The following is a 20,800-nucleotide window of genomic DNA, read 5'->3' as shown; positions in this document are numbered from 1 at the left end:
ATACTAGCAGGGAAAACGTATTTACTTAACATGCTTACATAGCCAAAAATACCTCATTTAGTGTCGTATGATGAACAATCTATTTTTTGTGTTTTTGTTTGTTTTTGCTGTTCAAGCACAAATGCAGTTGACTTTTATTCTGTATTCATCAGCTTTTAAATTTAGATTATCATTGGAATTTTTACTCAATAATTTAATGATTATTATATGAATTCCTGAAATTAAAAATTTTTTTCACTGATAATTTTTCAATGTAACTAGAAAAAATTATAGTGTTAATTAAATAAATTAAGGTTTGCTCAGTTTTTAAATTTTTTCTTTGCTAAGTATTACTGTTAATAGTCAGAGTAATTTAACTTTTTATATTTTCAAATGAAATTGAAACACATTTTATTTTATTTTTAAGTATATTTTATTGATTATACTACTACAAGTGTCCCATTTTTTCTCCCCTTTATTCCCCTCCACCCTGCATCCCCCTCCCACCAGCATTTCTCCTCCCTTAGTTCATGTCCATGGGTTGTACATCTATGTTCTTTGGTTTCACCGTGTCCTGTACTATTCTTAACCTTATCCTGTCTATTTTGTACGTACCATTTATGCTTCTTATTCCCTGTACCTTTTCCCCCATCCTCCCTCTGCCCCCTCCCCACTGATAACCCTGCATGTAATCTCCATTTCTGTGATTCTGTACCTATTCTAGTTACTTGCTTAGTACATTTTGGTTTTCTTTCCTTTTTTTAGGTTCAATTGTTGATAATTGTGAGTTTATTGTCATTTTATTGTTCATATTTTTTATCTTCTTTTTCTTAGATAAGTCCCTTTAACATTTCATATAATAAGGACTCAGTGAAGGTGAACTCCTTTAACTTGACCTTATCTGGGAAGCACTTTGTCTTCCCTTCCATTCTAAATGATAGCTTTGCCAGATAGAGTAATCTAGGTTGTAGGTCCTTGCCATTCATGACTTTGAATACTTCTTTCCAGCCTCTTCTTGCCTGCAAGATTTCCTTTGAGAAATCATCTGATAGTCTTATGGGAACTCCTTGGTAGGTAACTATCTCCTTTTCTCTTGCTGCTTTTAAGATTCTCTCCTTGTGTTGAATCTTGGGTAATGTAATTATGCTGTACTATCGTGCATGCTTCCTTGGGTCCAACTTCTTTGGGACTCTCCATGCTTCCTGGACTTACTGGAAGTCTATTTCCTTGGCCAGTTTGGGGAAGTTCTCCTTCATTATGTTTTCAGATAAGTTTTCAATTTCTTGCTCTTCCTCTTTCCCTTCTGGCACCCCTATGATTCGGATGGTGGAATGTTTAAAGTTGTCCCAAAGGTTCCTAAGCCTCCCCTCATTTTTTTGAATTCTTGTCTCTTCATTCCATTCTGGTTGAATGTTTGTTTCTTCCTTCAGCTCCAAATTGTTGATATGAGTACTGGTTTCTTTCCCGTCACTGTTGGTTCCCTGTACATTTTCCTTTATTTCATTTTGTATAGCCTTCACTTCTTCCTCTATTTTGTGACCATACCATTTCTGTGAGCACCCTGATTACCAGTGTTTTGAACTCTGCTTCTGATAGGTTGGTTCTCTTCATCACTTAGTTCTATTTTTAGAGCTTTGATCTGTTCTTTCTTTTGGGCCATATTGCTTTGTGTCAGCACACTTGTTATGTAGTAAGGGGCAGGGCCTTAGGTATTTTCCCTGGTGGGGCAAATACCTTCGCTGTGTTGTGGAGACCTGGTCCTCCAGCCAAGAGAGCCAGCCTTGCCATGAGTCCTCTCTGCCCCAGCTGCCTGTCTCTGCCCCTTTTACCAGTCTGGATGAATATTTCTTCTTTAACTCCTTGGTTGTCAGACTTCCATACAGTTCAATTTTTCTGGCAATTTTGGTTATCTTTTGTTTTTAAATTTGTTGTCATCCTTCTTTTGGTTGTGCAAAGAGACAAAGTGTATCTACCTATATCTCCACTTGGCTGGAAGTAGTCTGAAACACATTTTAAATGATTCTGCTATTTCTACTCTACTCTCGGTAGACTATATTTTAAAAGATCATTTTGCAAGGCCTTAATACGATTTACATTTTCCATAAGCTTGTTGATTGCTTTTTGAGAATTTTAGCCTACCATTTTTTAAAGCAACCAACAAAAAATGGCAAAGAAAACAAAATTTTATTGACTCAAGATACAACTACCATAAGCCCTCGTTAAATGTAGTTGTCCTTTTATCTCAAGCAAAAACTGTTTAATAGCTGGAAGAAATGAAGTAGAAATAAATGTTAGAATAAAATGTATTGCCTAGCCAGTGGAATTTGGTATACAACATAGGTGCTGAGAACACAGAAAGGTTCTAAGGTCCAAAGATGTCTAGACTCTGGAAGGTCAGGATCCTTGGGTAAAGCATTTGATGGCCAACTGTACTACTTTACATTTTCCCAGAAATATTTGTTTTACCCACCTAAAATGAATAAGTGCCTGAAATTTTCTGCTAAGTGACCAAGTTATATTTTAGCTAAGATAGTACTAATGTAGGTTAAGTAGATAAGGTTTTTTCATTACTTATTGCATGATTGATCCATTAAAGAATTTTAATATTTCATTTACTCTATCGAAGAGCAGATCTGTTTAGAAAATCTTTCCATTGTTAAATCATGAAGGCATTCAAAGTGCAATTATGGAGACTTTTGTGCTAAGTACTCACCATTCATATATGTTTGCTACTATAAATGAGAGTGTGCATAAATGAAGATTTTCACTGATTAATGAAATCAGAAATTAGTCTTTTGCTAAGTTTCAGTTAAACCTATTTAACTTTCATGCTTGGAACCTGACTATATGGTATGACCTCAATGTGGGAATCTTCCATTTTGTTTATAATTGAGGCTTTGTCCTTTTTATTTAAAGGGTAAATTTGCTTATATCAGATCATCTTGGGGAGGCACAGAAGAGATTATTATTGACTAAAATATCCATGAAATACTTATCTTATTTTCCCTTGGTGGGAATTGTAGTTTTTGTTCTTTTGAATTCAATACAAAGTGTTAATTGTGAAAAAAAATTATACTCTCCAAAATCTGTTTGACACCAAAAGTGAGTACCTAGAACCCCAAAGACCTATTGATTACCCATTAACCAATAGCACTCAAGAAAAAAAATATATATATATATATATATATATAGTATTGTTTTCTAATGTTTACCAGTTTCCATGGTGTAAATGTTCTTACCATGGTTGAATTAAGCTGGCAACTTGACATCACTGAATGCTAAGTTAGAGAGAGATGTACACAACCTGCTGTCACAAGTTGGCATGCTCTGCATCCAGCACACCACCCCCTTCAGCTAGGATCTCAGCATTCCACAGAGCACTCTGGAGCAAGAGACAATGATAGTCTCTGTCTTCAAATCTGTGTTTGTTTATTGTTTTCTTATAGTTTCTTTGGAAAGAAAGCATAACCAATTAATAGAACACTCTGTAATACTCTGTAATCTTTTTTTTTATAGCTTATGCTAACACTCAGCTCTGGGAAAAGATAGAGGTGAACAGATTAAATCTAAAACCAGTAGCAATATAAACAGGATAATTGGAACAACTGTAAAATGAAAAAAAATTAAATCATCAATTAAAATATATATAAATATAAACAGGTACAACCCTTTGAGGAAGCAATGGAATAATAAGCATCAGATTGTAAAGATGCCCCTATTTCTGAGCAGTAATCCCGTCCATAGAGTTCATCTAAGCTATTGGTCCTAAAAGCAAAAACTAAGTGAATAATCATTCACTGCAGTGTTATCTATAGAAATAAACAAAGAAATAAATTGAATGCCTACAAGCTGTCTCAATATCCAACAATAAGTAATGGTTAGCTTAAGTGTTCACAGTAAACAGAATAATAACTTCCCCAAGATACCTGTGTCTTACTCCTTGGAGCGTATGAATATGTTACATGACATGAAAAAAAGAGACTTACTTTGCAAATATAATTAAGATTGCAGACCTTAAAATAAAGTGAATGCCTTTGATTATCTAGATGGACTCTGAGCTGTTTTATGCACCCTTAATAGCAGAGAAGTTTCACCATCTGGAGCAGACAAATGAGGCAGAGGGGAAGTCAGAGATATTCTAACATGAGAAGGGTTTGATGCACCATCGCTGACTCTGCTATGTACAGGCCTGCATGCAGGAACCAGAATGAGGCTTCAGGGAGGCAAGGGCTGGCCTCAGGTGACAACCAGCAAAGATGCAGGACCTCAGTCCTACAGCAGCAAGCAACTGAGTTCTGCTAATAACCTGAATGAACTCAGAAGCAAATTCTCCCCAGGTAAGAGCTCAGGCCACTGACACTTGATTTTAGCCTATGAGACCCAGATTCCTGGCCTATAGAACTATAAGGTAATACATTTACATTATTTTAAGCTGTGAAATTCTCAGGAATTTTTGTGACAGCAATAGAAACGTAATACAGTATTCTTCATCCATATGAAGTAGCATCAGATTCATATTTTTGAATGATCATTGTAAAGATCCTACAGTAACACAAAGAGTTCTGCCCAATATGAAGAGAAGTGGAAAAAAAAAAAGATTGCTACATGAACTACTATGATCTCTCAGGTAAAAAAAAATACATGTATGTAAATGAAGGCCATTACAAAAAGAAAATATGCAAAGCTGGAAATAATTAGGATTTGGAGAGGGACACTTCTTTAAGGGCCTGAGCATCAGCCTGGGGGAACTTGCATGGACCTGCCTTACGAGAAGGTCCTCACTTTTTCCAGAGCAGTGGCATTCCTCAAAGGGCCCCAGGCACTCAGGAGCTGCAGCTGCATCACTGATACCTTTTCTTCACCTATAGCAGCAATGAAATCAATGGATAGAGCCTTCTCAGTGCTAACTTCTTCTACGATCTTTTCATTTTTAAGGCTATGGCACCTGCTAACACCTGGCCAACACTCACAGCTTCCAAATAAGTGTACAAACACAAATGAATGTGAAAGGAAGACTTGGAAAAGGATGATCCCGTTACCTGTGGCAGCTCTGTTTTTCATTTGTGGCCATGATTTTTCCATTGCCTGATGATATTTTTTCATCTGGGATTTGTCATTAGTTTGAATTGATAGAATTAAACTCTTTTTTGCCTTTCAGAAGCACTCATCTACAATCCTGATTGCTAAACAAATACTGATCATTCCCTTTACCTCACCCCAACTGCTTCAGGAAGGAAGAAGGGAATGGTAGGTGCAAACTCTGCCTGAAATAGTATGTTCCAAGGTGAACAGAATGGACTGTAACAAAAGGGAAATTTCTATTTATGTAAAATGGTTCAAAGATCACATATGCTCCCCAAGCAGCTGGGGGCTGGGACAGGGACTTGTGTGATGCTGCAGACCAAAGCTGCCTCGAGCCGCTTATTGTTGGAGTAATGTATCCAAAATGACAGAGGCAAGTGGTGTCCACTATTGGTGTCTGATGTAGATTTCAGAAGTGGCCACTTTCACTGTTAAGTCATATTGGAGAGTGATATATGCAAATCATGCAAGTCCAGGAGAGAATGATCAAGAAAGCAATTATGACTAACTTCTTACAAGCCCAGCACCATGCTAAGCACTTTGCATACCTTATTGATGTTCCCATTATACAGATGCAAAAGCTGAGACAACAAGAAAGAGAAGTGACTTGCCAGAGTCAACACACAGCTTTCCCCACACGTCTCTCTCTGCCTGACATTTCCACTGCATTGTGTTACCTTTCAGACACCAAGAAAGTGAGGGATCAGGAAATTTAGTCATTTGAGGTGTGACTCAGCACACTGGGGATGTCTAACTCTGAAGAAGGGACACCAGAACTGTCACAGAAATTGGCCTCAGATTTCAGAAGGGCTGCCACAAGTAGAAACAAGCAGAACACTTCTATGTAGCGTTAGCTTTGGTGATAAGTTTGGTGGGAAGTATGGGGGAGAAATAATGAGACATAAAAGTAACTCTATCTATGACAGCTAATCAAAACTTCAGTGGGAGTTAGGGCCTGAGGTCCCCAGCAGGGTAGGGATCAAGCAGAACCTGAACCTGCAGTTCTCAGGCCCACACCATAGGAGGCAGATTTCTACATTAGGTGGGAGGTCCTTCCCACCTGGGTCCTTCCACAGTGAGCTCATGCATTCTGATTCCTCATTATGCCTACAATTTAAGGGAAAGGAAACTAGCATTTCCGAAGTCCTCATCTGTGCCAGGTAATACGCCAGGCCTTCCTCATATATCATCACATGTAATCCTTACAACACCCGACTCTCACCTTGCCAGATGGGCAACAAGGCAGACCTCACTTATCTCTACATCTACACATACAGATTCAAGTGCATTGCAGTCAAAATTTGCAGTGCCTGTTTCTATGGCAAGTGCCATACAAAGAGGATTGGGGGTTGAAGCAATAGTCCTGGCCACCAGCTACCCTAAATGACCTGTCTCCTGGCTCATGCTCCACAAAGGGCCATTCTTGCTTCCAGGAGAACATCGGCTGAACCCAGCAGGCAGAAAGAGGGGGAGGGGAGAGAAGCCAATACGTGAGCACAGTTTTTCCTAGCCTGAGGAACGGAGATGTTGAAGCTCTGTGTTTGTTTTCGTTGTTAAGATTGGTATTTTATTTGTGTGTGTGTGTCAATTAATTGAGTGCCCAAATGGAAGTCTTCTTTCCCAATAGGCAGGTCTTGCTCCAGCTAAAATGAATATGGAGGAATACAGAGTCAGGGGATTCCCAAGACAATTCTTCTCATTCTGGAGGCCCAGCAGACCCTTAGCCTAGCTCTCCTTCCTGTCTTCATCCCTGCTTTCTCCTCTGGCAGCTGGCCTGTGGCAACCCAGAGAGGCAGCCAGATGGGCAAAGGAGAATGGAAGAAAAGTGTCTGTGTAGAAAGCACCTCTGTGCAGATGTACAGAGCCATATGACAGCAGAGAATAGAGAAAGAGACAAGGAGGGGAGAGATGGAAAAGAGGAAGGGAAAGCAACAGGGAGAGGCTGAATGAGACAGCAGTGGGGAGGAATGAGGGAGGGGAGAGCAGCAGGGGAGGAAAAACAAGGAGGCCCACAATAGAAGGGGCCAAGGGACAAACAGATGGAGTGAGGCATAAACATCGATTAAGGGAGAGCCCAAATGAGGAGGAAGAGATACAGGAGTCTTTGAGGGGAGTGAGGCCTCCAGAAGATAAAGGGAAGCACTGCCAAAAATTTTAAAGTAGGCCAAGAAGAAAAGATGGAGAAAGAGAAGAACCGTTATTGAGTGCCAGGTAGTTGGAATTCAAAGACCACACCCTTTGCCAATCCACCATGCTGCTTCCCAAGCATTGTGCCAAGAAGTAGAACCAATATGAACCTTGGCTCATGGGAGGGGTCTATGTCTCAGCCTGTCCACCTGCCCCAGAGTGCCAGGCCTCCCCCCTTGGACCAGGCAGACCCACCACGAAGGCTGGTCTAAATGGATGCTTCATGATTAGGAGTCATGCTCTCACTTCTAGCCATTTTCCACCAAAAATCAGAGCACTGACTCGTAGTGTAGTGACAGGTGACTTCTCCATTTAAACCCAGGCCCTGATTAGAAGAGCATTATAAGCAAGTGGTGGATAGAGAATGCTTGTTTGAATTTATACCTGGGCCATCTATTGTTGTTTGGTCAATATGACAAGCACTGCTAGTCACTGAGTTGTGTTCTGGATTTTGTCTCAGCTGGAGAGCCCCCTTGCCCGTGGAAGGAGGTGAGGTTCTTCCTCAGGCTCCTCTTTTTACTGAGCACCTACTAAATGGCTGGCTTGGTCTTATTTCAAACACACAGGAATTCCTTGTAAGGTATGCACTGTTACCATTCACAATTGCGTTGAGAAATTAAGGCTCAGAGAATTCAATTTACCTGCCTAGATCTGGTGCATTGTCATCCTAAAGAATCCTTCATCTTGGCACTAAATTGAACAAAGCAGTACAGGAGATTTGATGGGTACAAGCAGAAAACAGTTTTATTCTTTCCCACCACTCTCATAAGAAGGCCTCATTGAAAATTTCTTTCTCTGCCCTTGGGTGCATGTATGTAGAGGGTGGAGGAACATGTTTCAGTCCCATAACAATTTCAGGTATTCCTGGATAATAAGTTTTTCAGTCACTTTAATTCACAAGTATGCTCTCATTTGAAAAATTAAAAAGTCCTGTCCAGGATAATGACACTACAGCTGAGCCCTCAACCTACAGTTCAGACCTGCTTCCACAGTGGACCCCTATAGTGCTGGAGGGATGTGGTCAGTTTCTCTTGTCATTCTGGCTTCAGGCAAAGGGTTTCAGTCATATTATTTCTACACTTATGGAAAGCAAACACAAGCCTCATATTCTAGGGGACATACATTGAGACCTTGAGTCCCTTGAACCCTCTTAGCATGTCCTTAATGTTAAGACTTAATGGCACCTGGCTTTCATATCAGGAAGTACTTGGTACTCACCCAAGTACCCAAGACAAAGACTAAAGAGTCCTGCTTTCACCTGTATTGTAGAAACATTGAAACGTCCTAGCAGAGGTCCACCTCTGTGGACATGACATTCAAAGCTGTAGCTCTGAAACTGTTATTTGTAGGCAAGTTTTGTTTATTATGCTTAATTGAAATTGGAGCTCTTGATCAAATAGGAGCTGGCCTATATACCTTCATAGAAAGGTATATGTATAGGTCACTTGATAAATGTATTGATTCAACACTCAGAGGCTCAAGATAAATTTCTCATTAACTCTGAGTCATAGAGGCAGTCACTGGCCATGTTCACGCCAGCACATTCCAGAGAAAACGGTGTTCAAGCCAATGGATCTCAAGGGTCATGGCTCCACCCTCAGGGATAACCACATCAGGTATGGATGGGGGACGCATCAGGCTATCTTAGCTGAAGAAGATATCTTAAAATCACCCATGCAATCACCCTTGCTCCAATATTATGCTCAACAGGTAGATTTCTGATTCTTTATGTGTGCACCACCTCACTCCAACATAGCAGTCACCAATGTGGCTGACAGAAAGATCATACAAGAGTATGGCAGTGTTTCATGCTGCTGTGCCAGGTCAGGTGGGCTGACTAGACTTCCCAGAACCTCCTTCACTGTGTGTTTCCAGGAGAAACTTGACCAAAAGAGGAACTTGCATGGGATGAGGAAGACCAAGGTAAAGCAGCAGCTATCACTTCCAGAAGTTAGTCATGATAAGGTATGATGACTAACAGACAGGCAGACGCAGAGGTGCCCCATGGGTCCCCATATCCACTTGCTCCCCTTCATGCTCTATCACCAGGATCACCACAGAGGTGGTGACTGCACAGAGGTAATGGCCACATCACCCACACCACACCCACAGCACGTGGAAGACCGAGGCAACTGGCCAGACACATGGATGTCGTGACTGGAGAGAAAAAAAGTTCCAAAGTTATGAAACACAGAGAAAACCCATTCTTTAATAGCATGGAGCATGTGGTAGATATTTTTCAGGGTAATTGGGAAAAGCAGACCTTTGTAAAACTATATAACTGATAACTGATCTGGTATTTAGAATGATCTCTGAGCAGATTAGCAGGCTGCCAATGTTAGCTGATTACAAAAACCTGAGAACAACGGGAGTGTAGACTCCAGCTAGGGAGAATTATGAGGTCCACATCATTGTAGGATCTACGATTTTGTGCAAAAAGAAAGGAAAACTTGCACACAACCCATATAAATTCTACTCAGCTGGTGGCTAAGGCTTTTTACCAATCCCTTACTGAGGAGCAATTTGGAAGATAGTATCTAAACCCCATCTTTAAAATGTATTATGCATATATGTCTATCATGGATATGAGGGAGCCAAATGCAGTGACTAACTGCATACATGCTGGGGAAGATTCCCCGGGTTCAAGTCCTGACTCTGCTACTACTAGTCAAGAGAGCTCAAACTGTTCCTTGGTTTCCTCATATGTCAGATGAGGGTAATAGTAGTATATATCTCATGGAGATGCTTTGAAGAGTAAATGAGTCAATATGTATTAAGTACTTGGAAGAGTTGTTGGCACATAGTAAATGCTATATAGGTATTTGCTATAGAGGAACAGATTTAGTTTTCATTCCATAGTGCAAATTCAAGGGTCCTGCTAAAACCTTTCTACTATCTTCCTAGTTCTAGTTAGAGACTCTCCCTCCACCCCTATACCTGTGAATTGTTACAAATAGGTATTGCCCCCTGGGCAGTTGCATGTAGGGTCATGGCGCTGAGGTGAGCAACCCCAGGTGAGCCACCTCCCTGCAAAATTTTGCTTTGCAAAGACTGATGCCCAACCTTCATGGTTGAAGTTCTCAAGTGGAACCACTGAGTCTGCAAATAAATTCCTTGGGTGTTCTGCCAAAGCCTGGTTTGAAAGAGCTTCTCTCTCGCCTATACCCAGTGGGTTCTGACTCTGGGTCCAGCACAAATGTCAGCAGTTGCAGGCTCCTTACTCCAACTTATTGGCAAATCCCAACTGGTCCTCCTGGGAATCTTAGTGAGTCAGTCATCTTCCACTGTCCTGCCATGGGGTAAGTTTGGGCTGTTCCTCTGGGCTCAGGGCTGTCTGTTCTCACATTATGATTTCTTCCCTGTTGCTTTAACATCCTTTTTTAGTCACCACATCAAGGTTGGGAGATGGTCTTCCCAAACAGCACTGATGCCCACTGACCCCCTTTGTCTCCTTTATTAGGTCCTGAGGGAAAGGACAGAGGTGGTTAAGTGGTAATGAACATGAAATTGAAGAGGCTCTGTCCTGCCCCAGGCCCACCACCTCCTTGGCAAGGTATCTACCATGGGCCTGTAAGATCTTATGGTATTTGGAAGGAAAGGGAGGGAGGGAGGATATAGGCCCCATATTGTGAGCCTCTTTGTCACAGTAAAGCAGCTAGAAGTTGTCAGTGTTCACACGTGATGGTTTCGTTTCACAAATTTCCTTAAGTTCATACATTGGCATGTACTTATTGACAAGTGTAAGATCCCTCTCTGTGTCTTCTTTTCAGAGCCCTCATCAATGAAGATTCGTGACCTCAGAAGAATTCACCAAGCACCTCCTTGGCCAGGCCTTGAGGAAGCAGAAATAAATCAGATGTGGCACCTTTCTCCTTGGTGTTCACAGTCATGCAGAAATATGCACAAATTGATGAACCTTAGGGCAAGCTGGTGGATGCTGGAAGGTGGGTACCCAGGATGATGGCAAATGGATGAGCCCCTATGTCTGCTAGGGGCTCAGAGAAGGCTTCCTATGGAGGCAAAGGTGCACAAGGGGCTTCTGAGCACAGATTTTCAGGATACTGGTTAATATACCAGCCCACTGCTTTACCAAGAGGTCTTGGCCAGATATTAAGATGAAGTCTATCACACAAGTGCATTTCAGTGGGTATTGAAATTAGAGGAATCAAAGGCCTTACCCAGAGACAGTTTATGAGAAGAGAAGGCAGCCCAGGTGAGGCCTTTAGTCCAAACACAGGCTAGTGCTCAAGGGACATCTATAAATTAATTACCAGCACTCTTGAGAATGGATGGGAGGTGAACTCCCGGAGCAGGCTGAAGCCCTGTTGGGCATTTCATCACTTTCTAGGGGACCAGCCCTGGACAGCAAGTGGCTTATTTCCCCAGCCCCTTTTCCTGGAGACTGACAATGGCTGTGGGACAGCCACCCCCATGGGTCAGCCAACCACCCTCTCTCCCACCCCCTCTTTTAGCATCTCCACCATTGACAAACACACTGACAAGCACACAGGGAGTTGGTCTCAGGTTCCCCTGTAATGGGAACCTCTGTGCCTTGGTCCCAGGGCTCTGAGTGGAGCTCAGAGCTCAGCTGTCCCCAGAGCTCCAGGAATGAGAACTACTTCTCCATTCTAAGCATCCCTCTGAAACCTAATTCCTTGTCATAGGAAAGAGGAAGAACAGTCTGAGGCTCCCCTGGGGTCCATTCTCCCTCAAGGTCTGCCCTCTCACAGTCTCTGCCAAAAGGTAGAAAGTGCCCCACTCATCCTTGGATGCCCGGACTCCAACAGGAAATGCTCCATGGATGCGGGGTCTTTGCTCTTGGCTCCAAGTGTAACAACAATGATGTGAGTTCTGTGTGTCCCAGATGTGAGGATGTGGGGAGTTGAGAATCATGTCCCCCGCCCCAATGGGAAGATTTTTTTCCCATGGGATGACTTTGAAGATATAACATTTGCAGTGTGTGAGCCTTTTAAAACAGAACACTCAAAAGGGTATGAATATAAACACCCACCTGCTTTTCCAAGGACATAAAATAGCTTTTAGAATGACACAAAGCCTCCTTTCTGAGCATATTTCACTCCATAGGGCACTTCCCAAATGAGCTGATGAATCTGGGTCCAGAAATTCTATCATGTGACTTAACCAGCTTTTTTTTTTTCCATCCACCCTGATTGAAGCTGAAACATTCCAGGGAAACTTGCTTTCCAAAACTTACACCTCTCCAGAGAGGCAGAAAATAGCTCGCTTTCAAATCCACTGAAGAGATTTCACTTAAAAAATAAAATAAAATAAAATGGAACCAAACACTCCTGGCATCTAATCTAGTACAAATTGAAAACTATACTAGTGTTTACATGGTTTGGGGTTTTATTAGGAAAGAGTTGCCTGGCATTAATAATATGAATAATATGATGTTTAGCTGGAATAGAATTTCCGCTCTCCATCCTTCCAGACTCTGGGGAAATGGGAACACCCTCTCTGTGTTCTGGGCCTCCACAGACTCATTCGAGGAGGAGCTGCTGGATTTCAGGTGCAGATGAGAATCACAGCCACCATGGATCCGATGTCATGGATTTACATATATAAGACCTACATGGTTTCCTCTAACCCTGGTACATGGATCTCATCCATCCCACTGTACACATGTGGAAACTGAGGCTCAGATGGATTAAATTCCTTGCCTAAGATGACCACACAGGCAGTAAGTAAGGAAACAAGAATTTGCATCTGAGTTTGTCTGCATTCATTTGTTAGATTCTTGATTCATCCAACTGACTCAGTGGTTCTCAATGTGTCAATGTGTGTGTGTTTGGGGGAGAGAGAGATTTTGCTTCCTCAGGAGATGTTTGGCCATGTCTGGAGAAATTTTCTGTTGTCACATCCAGGGGGTGGCTACTGGCATCGAATGGGTAGAAGCCACAGATACAGCTAAACATCTTACATTATACAGAACAGCATCCCATAAAAAAGAATTGTCTGGCCCCAAATGTCAATAGCACAAGGATTGGAAACCCTGAACAAACTCTCAAGTGCCAGGTAAATACCAGATCACATGATATTTTTGAAGGACACAGAACAGATGTCTGTTCTCATAGTCACACCAAGCCAATGAGAATTCCTTGATCATAGACAAGTTCTGTCATCAGTAAAAAAGAATACCTTCATTTTTTTTTCATGAAAAATATTTAAGGTTAGAGGTGGTTAATTGCAATTGAAATATATCTGGGGGAGAAATAATCGGGCAATTTCCTTTTCCTTTCTCTGAATTACAGTGGACCCTTATAATGCTGAGGACATTGTAGTATAGAAGTCATAAAGCCCAGCCCCAAAAGCATGACTTTCCCATGGAGTTTTCCCATGGAGACCCCTGAGAGGCACTGGGAAGTCAGGCTCATTGGTTCACAGTGTAGTGGTGAGACCTTATGCAGTTGGGTGGGAGGTGGTGTTTTGAGCAGTGTCTTTTAAAGATCACCCTTCAGAAGCCCCCAAATCCAGAGCTTGATGAGTTGGGGTATTTTACAGGAGTAGTCTTGACAGGAAGGAAGGAAGGAAGGAAGGAAGGAAGGAAGGAAGGAAGGAAGGGAAGGAAGGGAGGGAAGGGAGGGAGGGAGGGAGGGAGGGAGGGAGGGAGAAAGAAAGAAAAGAAAGAAAGAAAAGGGGATGGACGGGCAACTATGGGATCATCAGAACAACACCCAAGAAGTTTCCAAAATTCGGGATACAAAGAAGAGATCAGGGACCAATAAATCATGGAAGAGGATATAAAGAAGGAAAGAGGCAAGAATGAACAGGGTTGTAAATATGACCAGGGTTTGTTGTATGGGTGTCTGTCTGCTTATGTTAGAGTAAGATAAGAATCAGATGAACACAATATAGTCCTGCTCTGACTCTGGAGATGTATCTAGGTCTCCTTCCTGAAGCCCTGGCCTTCTCTGTAATCTGAAAGAGAGAAAAGCTCCACCATTTGGGGCCAAAACTCCAGTACTGTGTTCAGTGCCACACTGACCACAGGCCATTGCCAGGCCATTAGAGGGAGAAATGCACCCACGTGCTCACATTCAGCCAACCCCAGCCTTCGATTGCACTTTAACTCTGAAAAGGCCCAACCTCAGCCTCATGCCTACATATGTGGGGACCATGGACAGGAAACAAGACCAAAAGGATGCAGTGTGTCTGTGGCCACGTATGCACAGAGATGCAAAGAGGATGTATTTCAACCCACACAGGGCCTGCAGACCCTGGGCAGAAGCTGGTCTGTGCCATACTGTACTTAGCCTGTGCTCTCCAATTTCATCATTGCTGGCTCAAAATGGGCCTGCAATTTTCATTTCTTTATGGGCTTAAGTAATCTATTGCAAATGTCACCAGCAGGCTGTAATGCATTCTTGCCGAGGAAACTGTTCTTTCTGTTCAGTAACATTCTGGTTGAAGTTTCGCCGGGCCGGGTAACTGTTTTACATTAGTTATAATGGTGTTTACATTGGATGCACCAATGTTTAAATCATTGGACAGATTTGTTATTAGTAGGGAGGCAGTGGCATTGTTTAGTCCGAGTTTCTGGCTGGGTGTGGGGTGGGGAGGGGGCTTCTATTAGTATTGATAATATTTTACAAGAGACCTTGCAGAAATGTTTATAATAATAGCAATGCTGTTTATCTTACCAGGATTATGTTGAAGCAACTTTAATTGTATTCATATTAAACATATTTGTGTTAGAACTGATGTAATATGTTTAGCATTAATATGAAGGTTGCTAAGTTGGGGGCTTTCGAGATAGAATTAAAGGGCCAGGAAGACAATAGGACATATGGAAAGCATTTGGGGGGTTTCTGTTCTTGTCTAACAAGAGGGATTAGTGCATTTGCCGAAATACAGTATAAGATGTACAGTGGGCTGTAACGCCGGCATCTGTTTCCCTTACGATCGAGTTCTCTTGGCTTGTGTGTGCGCGCGATTGCTCTGAGTCCGTGCATTCTCAGCAGCTCCACCAAAGCCCACATGTCAGGGATACTTCAGATGCTTTGCAGCTGGCTGTCGCACCCAGAGATGTTTCAAAATGGATTTTGTAATGGCTTATAAAAGTCCCACATTGTGCACTGGCGATTATGGAGTGTGATATAGTGTGCACAAGAATGTTCCCAATTCCCTCCGCGCTGTATCCATCAATCTGGCTCTATTAGGCTTGGCAGGATAATGGCCGGAGTGAGGCTCTGGACTTTATCTCCAGCTGAAAGAAGCGTCCTAATTATCTACTCATCAGAGCTACCCCACTCCTGGCTCAAGGAGACCACTGCTAGATCAGGCCCCAAAATTCCAAATCTTTACAGTCACCGTCCAGGCCCACAAAGGTCAAGATGCAAGACTGTGTCCAGCCCAGCTGGGGAATCGTGGTCCCAATAAATCCTGGAAATCCATCTGGCTCCCCAGCTGGAGGCACTATCCAGAGGCATTGTCCAGTTAACCCATCAAGGCTCGGTTTCCTGGTCCACCCCATTCCTGGACAGTTCAGTTCCCCGGGCCTGGATGACTTTCTGAGTCTCTGTGGCAATGGCTCAGACCCAGCCCAGGCAAGTCAAGAGCTCTGACTTTCTAGAACACATGGCTGATTTCTGCACCTCCCTGCCAAGGCGTCTGGGAGGATTCAATGGAGAAACGTGACAGCACCTAACAGAGGAACTGAACACATCATGCACTTATCATTGGCCAAATTAGAAAAGTTCATGAAGCATTTAGCCTTTACAGGAAATGAATGGTTTGCTTGACAGATGTGTCTGTTTTCTAATAGAATTCTCAAAGAATATTTACAAAGACCATTTTTTACATAATACTTGTTACAAATACCATCCTGTAAGCTTGTATTATTATTGTCAGTATTATATTTTCATCCCCATTTTATTGGTAAGGAAATTAAGACTCAGATAGATGAGATGATCTTGTCCCTTTGCTCATGATTATGTCCTATGTGCTGGCCACTCCAGCACAGAGTCCCTGTCCCCCCATGGGTAACAAGTGGCTGGGAAGGGAGCAAACACACAGGTTCGCTACTTCCATGTGCCTTTTGCTTTCCAAGACAGCACTGTCTCTCTTCCAGAAAGTTCTCAGGATGTTTGCAAATGTGGAAGGGGTTTGGAGTGAAGCACATGCACAAATACCTGCAGTGTAAGGTGCAAAGAACTTAGGAGGCATGAGAGACAGTGTGGTGAGATTTGAGAAAAGGGAGAGACAACAGCTCTCTCCCTAGGATGTAAAGACATCACAAAGGAGGTTGAATTTGAGCTGTGCTTTGGAAATTAGTAGGACTTACACATGCACAGGGAGAGAAGGGCAGGCTAGGCAGAGGGGACAGTGTGAGCAAAGGTGTAGGTCAGGAAAGTGGGAGGAACATGGGAATTAGCAGGTAATATTTTCATTTGGAGTGGCAGGTCCCACTGAGTGCTGATGTATAGTGGATCAGGGCAAGCTGGCAAGCTAGGCTCTTTCCTTTAAGAAATGGGGAGCCAGGGAATGCTTTAAAGCAGGAGCATGATGTGCATGATCAGAGCTATATTTTCAGATGATTAAACTGAAAGCTTTGGAGGAAGTGGATAGGAGGAGGAAGAGAGACAGGCTGGCCAATGTTAGAGTAGTTGAGGCCAAAGCAACAGGGGCTTTTGTAGGGGTGGAAAGGGGGAAAGAATAGCATGCCAGAGAGACCAGAGACATGTAGAAATGTGACCACATAAGACTCTTTCCTCACTCTGCTCCTTGGAGGGACACCGGCAGCAGCTCAAATGAGAGAGGAAGAAGCCATGTGGCAGCAAGATTCAGCCCATGTGGTGTTCCCCAAGCACTGGTGGGTACTGTCTCTGTATCTCACCTTGGAAATAGACTTTGGAGATTGTATGAGCTTGCTTAGGCTGCCATAACAATGTACCACAGTCTGGGTGGCTTAAACAACAGAAACTTATTTTCTCACAGTTCTGAAGACCAGAAGTTCAAGATCACGGTTCAGCAGGCTGGGTTTTTCTAAGGCCTCTCCTCACATTGTGAGCCATCTATCTTCTCTGTGTCTTCACCATGACTGTGTTCAAAGTTCCTCTTCTGAAAAGGATACCAGTGATATTGGACTAGGACTAATCCTAATGGCTTCATTTTAATTACCTCTTTAAAGACCCAGTCTCCTATTAAAGTAACATACAAGGTACATATTTTGGGGAGACACACTTCAGCCCATAACAGATGAATGTACAGTTTCTCCCCACATGCCTAGTATTATGTAAGCCCACATCAAGCCACAGAAAAAAAATACAATTTCCCAGGCTTTCCTCAATGGCCCAAGAAAGGACTCATCTCCCACCAGCAGCAGGCAGAGTCAGGACCAGGAGGTGGGTAGGATCTAGGGCCAGCCTGCCCAGGTTCAAATCACAACTCCACCACTTACTAGATGCATGATCTTGCTGAGATTGTTTATCTGTCCCTGAAATTTCTCACCGGTAAAGTGGAGTTAATGGTATCTCTATGTGTTGAACTTATTATGAGGATTAACTGAGTGACCATATGTACAGATTTTAGATTATGCCCAGTACATGGTAAATGCTCAACACATGTTAATTATGGCATCCATTAATATTCTGGGTCCCAGCTGGGATGGAGGTGGCAGACATTTGAAGGCAATAGTTCAAGAAGGGGTTTATCAAAGAGAAGTAAGGTCTAGTGTTGGGAACCGCCCTGCCTGGTTTCAGAAGCTGTAAACTCTGCCAAGGCTAAGGCTGAGGGAGCGACCTTGGACCATAAGCCACCAGGAAGACAAAAGCTTATCTCCCTGGCAGGAGCACTGCTTCTGCTTCTTTCACTTCACCCTGCCTGGCCCCCAATGCTTGGTTGGTTAGCCAATGATGGGTAAGATTCCCCAAGGGGGGAACGACCTAAGACAGGCACGACAGCCCCCAAGGAAGGACTTTGGGGGCTACAGCAAAAGGGGGTGATGGACCCTCGCCCCTCGGCTTTGACATAGCCTGAGTCTTCATTGTCTGTGAGAAAATCTCCTAATCTCTTGGCTGCCTTACTTCCCTTGCTCCACCTAAGCCTGAAACAATGACAGAGGGTGGTGCAGCCCTGTGCTGGAAAGGGCGGGTTCCCCCGGGTGATCAGGCCTAAGAAAGAATATGTAAAATCCTATGAAACCTGCTTTGTTTAGAATGCTCTCAATTAAATGATAAGGGTCCAAGGAAGAAGTAAGTTTGTTCCTTAAATTTTTTATAGCTCTTTAGCTATCTGACTCTGACTCAAAATAGGCCCTCAGAGTTCCTTGTTATTTGATCCTTACTTCCCAGAAATGAGTAATGAGCTTTACCTGAATTCCTGTGTAAACAAACCCAATAAAACCTGTTGAGGAAAAGGCTCTTGGTCCTTCTCCTTTGAGAGATCAGCCACCTTTCCTCCCCAAACAGATCACGTCTTGGTAGACTTATTCTCACCCGTGGCAGACGGGGGGCTCCGCAGACAAAGCTATCCCACAGTCTAGAGCTTTTACCAGCATTTTACCCAGTCCACAGGAATGGGGGCATAGGCTGAAGAAGTCCAAGTCCTTGCTTTGGGGTCGTTATATGTACCATCTATCATAATTCACCCTGAGTGAATTAGCACAGGCCAGGCACTGGCAGGAGGACAGGGCTGGGTGATGATCAGGCTGTCAGAGGAGGGGAAGCCTATACAAATCACAGGAACACAGAAGGGCCTGAGACTAGACCATGTGTTTTATCAATACAAAGCCACACTGGTGGGAAGGGTGGGGGACATAGGCAACGCGTGAGACTATGCTGCATATCGGGACACATCTGGCCTCCTAGAGTGTCCCCACAGAGCCAGGACTAGGTGAGACAGGTGAGGCACTGACCTCTGACACAGAATTTAAGAGGGAGGCAAAACTCAGTAATCAAGAGAAAATAACATTTTAATGCAATCCCTGTCCAAATCAAAATTAATACCAAAAAAAAATCCATAATGAACAAAGTATCAAAATTTCAAATAAAGACAAGATCAGACCCTGTACCTGCACCGTGGCCTCGCCTGCCTCACCCTAATTCTGGCCCTGGATCCCCAAATTTCTTCATGAGTCTAGCCTCACTCTCTGTGATCCTGAACTAGGTCCTTGTCTTAAGCTGCTCCTCATTAGAGGGCAGATATAGTCTTGCTATTTCTGGGCTACGGTACTTGGGGATTTTTGTTTCACCTCACCTATAAAATGGGGCAACCATCACCTGTGTTATAAGGATATTGTGAGGCTTAAGACACAAGAGGCTGACTGGCGCCATTCCCTTTCCTTTCTCCTCCCCGCCCCCTACTTCTTTCCCCACAGGCTCGTGTCTCCTCAACTCTAAGCCAGTGGGCAGCTGGAAACTTGTCCCAGGCTGATCCCCTGAACCTGTTCCCAAAGCCCCCCTTTTTCTCTGACTTCCCAGTGAGCTAGGGCAGTTCAACTTAGGCTCACCTGTTGCTACTTCTATGCTGTTTTCCTTGTTTTACTGTCCCCAGCTTTAATGGATCCTTATACTCCAAAAAAAAATAAAAAAGATAAAAGAGACTGAATGTGTTACGGCACCTAGTTCAGTGCCTGGAACATATACTTGAGCAATGTTCAGGGGAGCTAAAGAAAACATTTTAGATCTGCTTTAATGGTATTCACACATCACTCTGTGTAGACATTGAGTAGGAAAATTGATGTCCAAACTCAGGAGGACATCTTCACAGATGGCACATTATAATTAAAATACAGGCATTTAACTTGGACCTTAAAAGGAGAAAGACTAAACCAGGTCTAAATTTTCCCTCCAGACCCAACAAACCTTTGTCAACTGGAGTACCATTTTACAGAGGAGACTGAAGAGGCTTTGAGAAGACTTGCACACTGCCCAACATTGCACAGAGAGAAGATCAGAGGGTGAGGCAGAAACCTGAGTATCATTGCTGAGCATCAGAGCCATGACTGGTCCTCACAGAAGGGGTGTGGCGCTCTGTGTGGGGCTGGTGCTGATTCTAGAAGCTGGTATAGGGTGGAGCATGGACCATACAGGGATCCACAGAGGGATAGCACGTCACGTGGGGCCCTTACCCGAACTGTAGAGAGCTGATTGCTACCAACCAATGCTGTGCTCCCTGCATAGGATGACTAATGTGGCTTTGCATCCTGATGCCCAGGAGAGTCCCAGTTTGTACCTGTTGTCCTGGCATAACTGTTAGTAGCTCACATCTTTTACTATCAAACATGTCCTGGTCTAGATAGAAACCTAAAGCATCACCTTAATTATAGCACCTTTCAGGCAGAAGACATTGAGCTGTGGATTCTTCTCCTCTACCAGGGAATCTCTCCCACCCAACTGAAAGCTCTCCTAGGACCAGGTCTGTGTGTCTGTCTGCTTACCAGGTGGCTGGCCCAAGAACCAATTCAGAGTGGACACGCTCGAAATACTTGCTAAAGGGAACTAAACTGAGTAAGCCAAACAACTTATCTTCTCTGCTGCTAAGCCTGCCTTCCCTGTACTCCCCATGAAGGCATTCATTCCTGGTCTCTGAC

The 20,800-nt window shown here is 43.3% G+C and overlaps 1 pseudogene; it reads left to right on the top strand.

Annotated features, from left to right (window-relative positions):
* The window catches only part of LOC123819615, a 98,721-nt pseudogene that overhangs the window by 1,970 nt on the left and 75,951 nt on the right, over window positions 1–20,800 (top strand).

The sequence above is a fragment of the Phyllostomus hastatus genome, unplaced genomic scaffold (genome assembly GCF_019186645.2).
Source record: "Phyllostomus hastatus isolate PE091 unplaced genomic scaffold, TTU_PhHast_1.1 phas_contig_34, whole genome shotgun sequence".
NCBI lineage: Eukaryota > Metazoa > Chordata > Mammalia > Chiroptera > Phyllostomidae > Phyllostomus > Phyllostomus hastatus.
The sequence above is the reverse complement of the archived record's forward strand: the minus strand, read 5'-3'. Positions and strand labels throughout refer to the sequence as shown.